Here is a 12001-nt window from a genome sequence, read left to right on the forward strand (position 1 = left end):
CTCAAAATGCCCATAATGTTGGAAGACTTAAGTCGGACGTACACTACACAACTTTGACCCCAATTAAGCTGTCCAAGACAAGTTCATGAGATCGGAAACAAAATCCCCATGTCCTTGCCTACTCGGGGCGCGAGGCCGTCACCGAGGCTCGTTTAATGTGTCAGAAGAGCAATCCGATGGCTCACCTTCCCAGAAGTCACAACATTTTCAAACATGTTTAATTAGCATGAAATCTTAAATTGCTCTTGTTGTGTCAGATGTGCATGTTTTGAGTGCGGTGATCAACGATAGCCAATGAGAGCTCGGCAGAGCAGAAGTCAGTGAGATGATGACGTTGTATCGCATCACACAGAATGTCTAGACTCTCGAGCAGGAGCGTTGACTACTACTAGAATGCCTTTCTACTTAACTTTAACCAGAGTGTCAAATCTTTAAAGCTATGAAGTTCACAAGCAATGTTTTCATTGTCACAGCTCAATCTAGCTACATTAACAGTCTAATAACATCATCACTCATTGTTTCCACGGGCTGGCGTGGTATCGGGAATCCTCACGACCAAGTGAATAATTTTGTAGTGCGTGACCCCCGTCTGTGCCACATCGTTAAGTTTTCACACCACTCATTGATAACTCAAAAAACTACAGGAAAGATGGTCATTTAATGTAAGGCTCAGCAATGTTCGGAGTTTGAAAGTAGTGTAGTGTACGCCCGGCATTACAGAAAAATACTTACAGGAAGTGAGAGAGATTATACATAACAAGGTTTCTACAGATTTCCCCTCACTTGGCTAGAATGAACGTAAAGGGTATGCTGTCTTTTTTAAATATGAGGCTCAGCTCCCATCAATTTCACAATTAATTTACAGCTCTCTGGGACTACCAGCTACACATACATTCTGTTCATTGTAGTTCACAGCAGGAAAGGTGTCAGCCAGAATAGTGAAGGACCTGCATGGACTCATGAGCATTGCATTACAGTATATTTTAGTACAGTATGTAAAAGAAAAGACTAACGTGAAATCAATATCCATGTTTCCACAACATGTAACGGCCTGGCAAATTTGGAAAATGCAACGAGGCATATGTAGAGCTTATCATTGCACTATTGCTCTCGATAGCGTCTGCAACCATCAAGACTGAGTCCAAAATGAGGGTATCACTGAAATGAGACGCAATTTCCACGCTTTGTGATTCAAATGGGGGAGGAGAATTGATCCCACCTTACACATTTAGAAGGGTATTCTATTGAAGGGCACCGTGCCCTAATGGGCACCGTGGCCTAATGTGATCGATAGAGGTATACAAATCTTGGCCCAAGTGGCTGACTAAGGAGATCAGGAGGATAGTGGATCTCAACTGCACCAGCCAATAGCCAGAGACTGAATCATCAAGTTTTACAGTTCAAATAAAAGTTAGTGCTGCTTGCCAACTTCATTATCAAGTTCCCTCTGTGCTGCATTAGAATAAATTAAAATGGCACACTTTACTTTCTCAGCTATTTCTCCACTGTCTATTCTGCATGAGGGAGATGAACTATTGAGATCTGTGTTATTCATTCATTTCCTTTCAAAATAGAGCATTTAGCTCTTTATTGGTGGACAACTGCCAATGTATCTCCTTCCAATGACTGTTTCAAATGATTTCTACACTATCACTATTCAAATCACTTTTCCAGATTAGGAATAATAATTTATTCAGGTTTATCCAATTAACAGATGAAGTGCTCTCCATTGAATTATTGATGGAGTGGGATTGATTTTTGAGAAATGTAATGTTGACATTCTCTCCTCTCCTCTTCCCTGTCATTCCCAAGTAATCCTTGAGCTTTTAGAGCTACACTCAAACAATAGATCAAAAACACCCTAAGACCGAGCAGAGCATGGTTGGAAGGAGTTGAGGTAATGTTACACTATTTCAAATCATATCTTTTGACAGCTTTGCTCCACTTAACATTTCTCCCAAAAACAACATATAGGCGAAAATGTTGGGTACCTCTAGAACCTCTCAAGTCATCACAATACGGCACTACTCCCGTCATGCCTTTATAGAATCATATCTTTTGACAGCATTGCTTGACCCGACTACCTTTCTTGTTGCAAAACAGCATTGCCTGAAGTAGGCTCTTTCAGGAAAACCACAACATTTCAACAGCAGCAATTCCACATGTGAGAGTTACACTATCACGTGCAAGTTTTTCACATTTGAAAGTGTGCAGTGCCTTGCAAAAGTGTTCACCCCCCTTGGCATTTTTCTTATTTTGTTGCCTTACAACCTCGAATTCAAATCGATTTTTGGGGGGTTTGTATTATTTGATTTACACAACATGCCTACCACTTTGAAGATGAAAAATATTTTATTTTGTGAAAAAAACAAGAAATAAGACAAAAAAACAGATAAACATGAACAAAAAGAACTATTTACCCCAAAAGTCAATACTTTGTAGAGCCACCTTTTGCAGCAATTACAGCTGCAAGTCTCTTGGGGTATGTCTCTATAAGCTTGGCACATCTAGCCACTGAGATTTTTGCCCATTCTTCAAGCCAAAACTGCTCCAGCTCCTTCAAGTTGGATGGGCTCCGGTGGTGTACAGCATTCTTTAAGTCATACCACAGATTCTCAATTGAATTGAGGTCTGGGCTTTGACTAGGCCATTCCAAGACATGCCAGCAGCATACCACCCTGCATACCACTGCTGGCTTGCTTCTGAAGCTAAGCAGGGTTGGTCCTGGTCAGTCCCTGGATGGGAGACCAGAAGCTGCTGGAAGTGGTGTTGGAGGGCCAGTAGGAGGCACTCTTTCCTCTGGTCTAAAAAATATCCCAATGCCCCAGGGCAGTGATTGGGGACACTGCCCTGTGTAGGGTGCTGTCTTTCGGATAGGACGTTAAACGGGTGTCCTGACTCTCTGAGGTCATTAAAGATCCCATGGCACTTATCGTAAGAGTAGGGGTGTTAACCCTGGTGTCCTGGCTAAATTCCCAATCTGGCCCTCAAACCATCACGGTCACCTAATAATCCCCAGTTTACAATTGGCTCATTCATCCCCCTCCTCTCCCCTGTAACTATTCCCCAGGTCGTTGCTGCAAATGAGAACGTGTTCTCAGTCAACTTACCTGGTAAAATAACGGTAAAATAAAAAATAAATAAGAAATTTAAATGTTTCCTTTAAACCACTCAAGTGTTACTTTATCAGTATGCTTAGGGTCATTGTCCTGCTGGAAGGTAACCTCTGTCCCAGTCTCAAATCTCTGGAAGACTGAAACAGGTTTCCCTCAAGGATTTTCCTGTATTTAGCGCCATCCATCATTCCTGGCCAGAATCCCAGTCCCTGCCGATGGAAAACTTCCCAACAACACCGATGGTGTTCTCGGTGTGATGAGAGGTGTTGGGTTTGTGCCAGACATAGCGTTTTCCTTGATGGCCAAAAACATACCTTTTTCCATATCTTTGGGGAGTCTCCCACATGACTTTTGGCAAACACCAAATGTGTTTGCTTATTTTTTTCTTTAAGCAATGGCTTTTTTCTTGCCACGCTTCCGTAAAGCCCAGCTCTGTGGCATGTACAGCTTAAAATGGTCCTGTGGACAGATACTCCAATCTCCGCTGTGGAGCTTTGTAGCTCCTTCAGGGTTATTTTTGGTCTCTTTGTTGCCTCTCTGATTAATGCCCCCCTTGCCTGGTTTGTGAGTTTTGGTTGGTGGCCTTCTCTTGGCAGGTTTGCTGTGGTGCCATATTCTTTCAAATTTTTTATAATGGATTTAATGGTGCTCCGTGGGATGTTCAAAGTTTTTGATATTTTTTTATAACCCAACCCTGATCTGTACTTCCCCACAACTTTGTCCCTGACCTGTTTGGAGAGCTCCTTGGTCTTCATGGTGCCGCTTCCTTGGTGATGCCCCTTGCTTAGTGGTGTTGCAGACTCTGGCGCCTTTCAGAACAGGTGTATATATGCTGAGATCATGTTAGAGATCATGTGACACTTAGATTGCACAGGTGGCCTTTATTTAACAAATTATTTGACTTCTGAAGATAATTGGTTGCACCAGATCTTATCAAGGGGTTTCATATTAAACGGGGTGAATACATATGCACGCACCGCTTTTCCGTTTTACATTTTTTTGAATTCTTTGAAACAATTTTTTTCATATCCTTACACCAATTTGGAATATTTTGTCTATGCCCATTACATGAAATCCAAATAAAAATCAATTTAAATTCCAGGTTGTGATGCAACGAAATAGGAAAAATGCCAATGTGGGATGAATACTTTTGTAAGGCACTGAAACTCCACATGTGAGAGTTAGATTTTCACATGGGAAATCATGTCTGTTTTCCGCAAGGGGGAAAGGGAAGGGAAAGGAAGGCAAAGGTTTCTGCCAAGCTGTCCTGTGATTCTTCAAGCACTCGTCATGTTTTGACACAGATCAATGCAGCACAATCTCAATAATGTTTGCATATTACCCGGGACTCTATCTAATGTGAACAAACATCAATACCTGCTGCAACGTGTTCCTTCAAAAGCTTTCAAGCCAGCAGCACTTTGGATTTGAAGTGATACAATGACTATGAGGTTAAATGCATACTGTGGGCGTTCATTTGAGGATATTTTCATCTATATCGGGTGAACCTTTCAGAAATTCCAGCACTTTCTGTACATAGTGTCACCATTTTAGGGGACCAAAATATTGGGACAAATTCACTTATATGTGTATTAAAGTAGTAAAAGGTTAGTATTTGGTCCCATATTCATAGCACACAATGCCTACATCAAGCTTGTGACTGCACATTTGTTGGATGCATTTTGTAATGGCTCTCTTTCGGTGAGTGAGTTGACCAAGGCGCAGCGGGTTGTGAATACATAATGAACTTAATTTAACAAGACGAAACTAAACACACGAAGAACACTTGAATAATTTTACAAAACAACAAAATGAACTAGACAGACCTAAACTATGAACTTACATGAAACGAGGAACACATACACAGGAACGACCGAACGAACGAGATGAGACAGTACCGTGTGGTGCAACAAACACAGACACAGTGACAATCACCCACAAACAAACAGTGAGAACCTCCTACCTTAACATGACTCTCAATTAGAGGAAAACGCAAAACACCTGCCTCTATTTAAGAGCCATACCAGGCAACCCAAAACCAACATAGAAACGGAAAACATAGACTGCCCACCCAAAACTCACGCCCTGACCATCACACACATACAAAACAACAGAAAACAGGTCAGGAACGTGACAGAACCCCCCCCCCTCAAGGTGCGAACGCCGGGCGCACCAGCACAAAGTCCAGGGGAGGGTCTGGGTGGGCATCTGACCACGGTGGTGGCTCAGGCTCCGGACGCTGTCCCCACACCACCATAGTCACTCCCTGCTTCTGTATTCCCCTCCCAATGACCACCCTCCAACTAAAACCACCTAAATGAAGGGGCAGCACCGGGATAAGGGCCAGCACCGGGATAAGGGGCAGCACCGGGATAAGGGGCAGCACCGGGATAAGGGGCGGCAGGTCCTGGCTGAGGGACTCTGGCAGGTCCTGGCTGAGGGACTCTGGCAGGTCCGGGCTGAGGGACTCTGGCAGGTCCGGGCTGAGGGACTCTGGCAGGTCCGGGCTGAGGGACTCTGGCAGGTCCGGGCTGAGGGACTCTGGCAGGTCCGGGCTGAGGGACTCTGGCAGGTCCGGGCTGAGGGACTCTGGCAGGTCCGGGCTGGCGACTCTGGCAGCTCCTGACTGGCTGGCGGCTCTGGCAGCTCCTGACTGACGGACGGCTCTAGCGGCTCCTGACTGACGGACGGCTCTAATGGCTCGGGACAGACGGGCGGCTCTAATGGCTCGTGGCAGACGGATGGCTCAGAAGGCGCTGTGCAGACAGATGGCTCAGAAGGCGCTGGGCAGACAGATGGCGCAGACGGCGCTGGGCAGACAGATGGCGCAGACGGCGCTGGGCAGACAGATGGCGCAGACGGCGCTGGGCAGACAGATGGCTCAGACGGCGCTGGGCAGACAGATGGCTCAGACGGCGCTGGGCAGACAGATGGCTCAGACGGCGCTGGGCAGATAGATGGCTCAGACGGCGCTGGACAGACAGATGGCTCAGACGGCGCTGGGCAGACAGGCAGTGCAGAAGGCGTTGGGCAAACAGGCAGTGCAGAAGGCGTTGGGCAGACGGCCGACTCAGCCCTGCTGAGGCGCACAGTAGGCCTGGTGCGTGGTGCCGGAACTGGAGGTACTGGGATGACGGCACGCACTTCAAGGCTAGTGCGGGGAGCAGGAACAGGGCACACTGACCTCTCGAAGCGCACTATAGGCCTGGTGCGTGGTACCGGAACTGGAGGTACCGGGCTGAGGGCACGCACCTCAGGGCGAGTGCGGGGAGAAGGAACAGTGCGTACAGGGCTCTGGAGACGCACAGATGGCTTAGTGCGTGGTGCCGGAACTGGAGGCACTGGGCTGGAGACACGCACCATAGGGAGAGTGCGTGGAGGAGGAACAGGGCTCTTAAAACGCACTGGAAGCGTGGTGTAGGCACTGGTGGTACTGGGCTGGGGCGAGGAGGTAGCGCCGGAAATACCGGACCGTGCAGGCGTATTGGCTCCCTTGAGCACTGAGCCTGCCCAACCTTACCTGGTTGCATGCTCCCCGTAGCCCGTCCAGTGCGGGGAGGTGGAATAACTCGCACTGGGCTGTGTTGGCGAACCGGGGACACCATGCGTAAGGCTGGTGCCATGTAAGCCGGCCCAAGGAGACGTACTGGTGGCCAGATATGTAGGGCCAGCCTCATGACATTTGGCTCAATGCCCAATCTAGCCCTACCAGTGCGGGGAGGTGGAATAACCCGCACTGGGCTATGCACTCGTACAGGAGACACCGTGCGCTCTACTGCGTAACATGGTGTCTGCCCGTACTCCCGCTCTCCACGGTTAGCCTGGGAAGTGGGCGCAGGTCTCCTACCTGCCCTCGGCCCACTACCTCTTAGCCCCCCCCCCCCCAAGAAATTTTTGGGTGGTACTCACGGGCTTTTCGGGCTTCCGTGCTAGACGTGTCCCCTCATAACTCCGGTTCCCTTCTCCGGTTGCCTCTGCTCTCCTCAGTGCCTCCAGCTGTTCCCATGGGAGGCGATCCCTTCCAGCCAGGATCTCCTCCCATGTGTAGCAACCTTTCCCGTCCAAAACATCCTCCCAAGTCCATTCCTCCTTCTTGCGCTGCTGCTGTCGTTGCTGTCCGTTAACCCGCTGCTTGATCTGGGTTTGGTGGGTGATTCTGTAATGGCTCTCTTTCGGTGAGTGAGTTGACCAAGGCGCAGCGTTTTGTGAATTCATAATGAACTTAATTTAACAAGACGAAACTAAACACACGAAGAACACTTGAATAATTTTACAAAACAACAAAACGAACTAGACAGACCTAAACTATGAACTTACATGAAACGAGGAACACATACACAGGAACGACCGAACGAACGAGACGAGACAGTACCGTGTGGTGCAACAAACACAGACACAGTGACAATCACCCACAAACAAACAGTGAGAACCTCCTACCTTAATATGACTCTCAAATAGAGGAAAACGCAAAACACCTGCCTCTAATTAAGAGCCATACCAGGCAACCCAAAACCAACATAGAAACGGAAAACATAGACTGCCCACCCAAAACTCACGCCCTGACCATCACACACATACAAACAACAGAAAACAGGTCAGGAACGTGACACATTTGCTGTTTGTTTTTGATGTGTTTCAGATAATTGTGTGCCCAATAGAAATTAATGGTAAATAATGTATTGTGTCATTTTGGAGTCACTTTTATTGTAAATAAGAATAGTATATTTTTACTAAACACGTCTACATTCATGTGGATGCTACCATGATTACGGAAAATCCTGAATGAATCGTGAATAATAATGAGTGAGAAAGTTACAGATGCACAAATATCATACCCCCTCCAGCTAACCTCCCCTGTTATGGAGATATGGAGAGAGGTTAGCATGTCTTAGGGGTATGATATTTGTGTACAGAGCCAAAACAACAAAACATTTGTCACTGTCCCAATACTTTTGGATCTCACTGTACTTTGATATTCACGCATTCGCCCACACACACACACACACACACACACACACACACACACACACACACACACACACACACACACACACACACACACACACACACACACACACACACACACACACACACACACACACACACACACACACACACCATTTATCAGCAGATATTTCTTTCAAAAAATACTTTGATTTAGATATATCGCAATCGTAAGTATGTTTGAAGTGCCAGTTGCTGCCAGGTGCTAATTACACTTACACCTTGATTTGGAGAGGCCGACGAGCCCCCTGCCAAGGTGCAGATTTAAAGTGGCCTCCCAAACTGCACACCCTGGACTGCATCAGTATCTCCACAGGCAGCTGTGGCCGGTACGGTGAAGGAAGAGGCACCTGTATTACTGGTTGCATCCCAAATAGCACCCTATCTATGTGCCCTGGTCAAAAGTAGTTCTCCTTATAGCGAATAGGGTGCCTTTTGGAATGCAACTTGTGTCTCTCTCTCTTATGAAGGTCAGGGAGGGGGAAAACACGTAAGCATCCTATAGAGCAACATGGTTAGAATATAAAGACCAGATGACTGAAAAAATGGGGGTTTTACAGTCATTTGAGTGTCCAATAGTCTACAGGTCCAATTGAAAAAAATAGGAAGGAAAGTAGAAAAGTAGAATATGACCCACTTAAATGTTACAGTAGGAAATATCAAAGAAAAGTCAATTGTAGAAGTGGCTGGTATCCAGGAGACCTGGAGTACTGTACAACTGCAATTAAAACCCACATGCTAATCATGCTCTGTCAATCCCAGTGGTGTTCTGTTCACTCTGTGTGGAGGTGGTGTGTTGTACTGAGTGCTCCATGGAAAGTAAAACAGCTCAGATCTCTGCATGGAGGCGTACATATTTAACTTATGCCACCGACATTGGATTATGCTAATATTCAGTGTGTCTTTTTTGCGACAGTGGGTGGATTGATTTTGCATGCCCCTTTCAAACGAATCATTGGTCAATTCTATTCTAATGTATTCCGTATGTTATTGTAGTGTCTGTCTTTCTTTCCATTGTTGAGGTCAAGGCAATGAAATGCTCCATGAATGTGACTAAATACTCACAGGTGTGTTTTCCGATCATTTCAGATGGATCACACAACTGGAACAGCAGACATGAGTCATGGTATCAGACCCAGCGCCAGGACAAAGTGACTAAGGGGGCAGTTAAAATTGGTGGGGGGGTGGGGTGTGTTATTGCATTGGAATTATATTGAATTCTGCTTAAATCACACTATGCCACAATAAACATAGAGTTCAAATACAAAGACTCAGAGACCATTGTGTAAGGGCTGTTGTCCTCCTCTTCCTCAGATGAGGAGAGGAGAGAAGGATCAGTGGACCAATACGCAGCAGTAGGGAAATAAGCCATCTCTTTATTTGAATACGACGGCAACACGAAAACTAAACACTTACAAAATTACAAAACAAGAAAACGACGTAGACGAAACCTGAACATGAACTTACATAACTAAACGTAGAACTCACGGACAGGAACAGACTACGTCAAAACGAACGAACAGCCAAACAGTCCCGTATGGTACAGACATGGACGAAACAGGAGACAATCACCCACCAACAAACAGTGAGAACACCCTACCTAAATATGACTCTCAATTAGAGGAAAACGCAAAACACCTGCCTCTAATTAAGAGCCCTACCAGGCAACCCAAAACCAACATAGAAACAGAAAACATAGACTGCCCACCCAAAACTCACGCCCTGACCATATACACATACAAAAACAACAGAAAACAGGTCAGGAACGTGACACATTGATTGATTGCTTTTGAAGTGATGGGTTGGTGCAAAATACTGTATGTAGCCTATCTCTACTTGCGCTGTATCAGCACAATGGACAGTGGACGCCCTATAGCAAGGCCGTTTTGGTAATGAATATAGGTTACAAGATAGATAGGGTAATTCACCTATTACAAACAGCCTATGTGAATGCAGCCGTACACACAGCTGTCTTACCAAAATAATGCAAACTAAATGCTGAAAGTAGTAGCCTAGTTATTCATACCTGCAAAGAAAAATACAGTTTTGGCCCAGAATACCAACACAATTGCCAATGCGATCGAATGAATGCAAACATGTTGTGATATGGCACAATACACTTCTATGGATCAAATTCAGCCCACATAATCAATTAAGCAATGCTAGCATAAACTCGTTTCCAATGCGTACAGTTTACAACCACAAAAACCATTTACCATTTACAACCACAAAAACCACTAGACATTTCACCAATGTCAGCATCCAAGAACAGTCTTTTAAACTATTTTCGTCTGTCATGCCTACTGGCCTACTGTCCACCAAGTATGGCTGGAGATTTGTACGTTTGCTTGGAGCCGGTGCCACTGGCACTGATCTGTGTCCTAATGGCTTTGATCTCACTGTCACACCTGAGCATCTCAACGCACTCCAATGCACTGCAGACCACATTGACTCCAGTGTAAAGATCCATTGCTTTTGCTTGGAGTAATTTGTTTGGAGGATCGAGAATCCTAAGGATTCTGTGCACCATGGTGGCTGTAAACCATCAGCAGCCCTGTGGCCTTGAGTCTTACTTCTGTGTTGTACGAATGAGTGCATTTGATGTCAGAGAGGAACTTCACAATGTTGTCACAACTTTTAGCAATCACCGACACAGTAGCCAGGTGTTTGGGTGGGTACTTTGGTGAACCCAATTTCTGATATACAGTATATATACAGTATATATAGTGGCAGTGGCAGATTAGCTGGTTCGAGCTAGCTAAATAGGAAATGGCAAATAACACTAACAGTTTTTACAGCTAGCTAAGAAGGTAACTTAACTCTGTAGTGGTGGGGCGTAAGGCAGAGCTGAGTGAAGCAGCTTCAACGGTAAACTTGACCACGCCCTTATGAATCAAAATACAATATTACAGGCAGAGGCGTATCAGGTTATTCATGTAGCCTACCACAGATGAGAAGCATTTTTTCCCGCTTTTTATGGAAAGCCAAACCGCCCCAGTGGCTTTCCATAGCCGCCTTACACACATGGTGGCGAGCTCTGTCCATTGTGCTGACACAGCGTCACTCAATCATTAGAATTGTTTTGCTATTTTTCTATAGGGACATAAAACTAAATCTGAGGGGGCACAAGTTTACAACTAAGGGGCTAAGCCCTCATTTGCCCCCTAGTGGATCCAGGCCTGCATGGTATACAGTCATAATGAACAACATGAGAAAATAAAAAAGCTGCTCCTGCCTCCTACAGAACAGTATGAGCATATTATCGCTATTCACTGCATCCCAAATAGCACCATATTTCTTAAATAGTACACTACCTTTGAAAATGGGCCCTGGTCAAAAATAGTGCACTACATAGGAAATGGGGTACTTTTTGGGACGCATCCATTTTCTTGGATACCTGAATAATTGCAGGACAAATGAAATTGGAAACAGCGCACCAATGGTCCCTGGTTTTCAGCAGCTCGTCATTATAACAAGGGCCCAGCGGAGCTCGTTAGAAGAACGAGGTGAGACGTGGTAAATTAGGTTAATTGGGCTATCTGTCAGACCAGGGAAGATGCACATGCTGACACAACAAAACCTGTAATATGATTACATTTTTTCCTCTCCTGCTACTCGGCTTTGTATCGCTGTTCAGGTGGAGATGGTGACATGTCCATGACTGCTGTGGTAGCAGCAAGGTTATTATAATCATGAGTTTATATATTCATTTTTTTTTTGTTTTGTGATCTTTATTTGAAATTCAGTTCGTTTTCAGATTCACTTTACTAGTTTTGATTTAGTTAAAGTTTTATGAAAACATTACATGTTAATATTATTTCATTTAAGTTTTAGTGTTATGGACAGAAAGTAGACTTGGAGCCATTTATGTGGGAGCCATT

Source organism: Salvelinus fontinalis, chromosome 25 (genome assembly GCF_029448725.1).
Source record: "Salvelinus fontinalis isolate EN_2023a chromosome 25, ASM2944872v1, whole genome shotgun sequence".
Classification (NCBI taxonomy): domain Eukaryota; kingdom Metazoa; phylum Chordata; class Actinopteri; order Salmoniformes; family Salmonidae; genus Salvelinus; species Salvelinus fontinalis.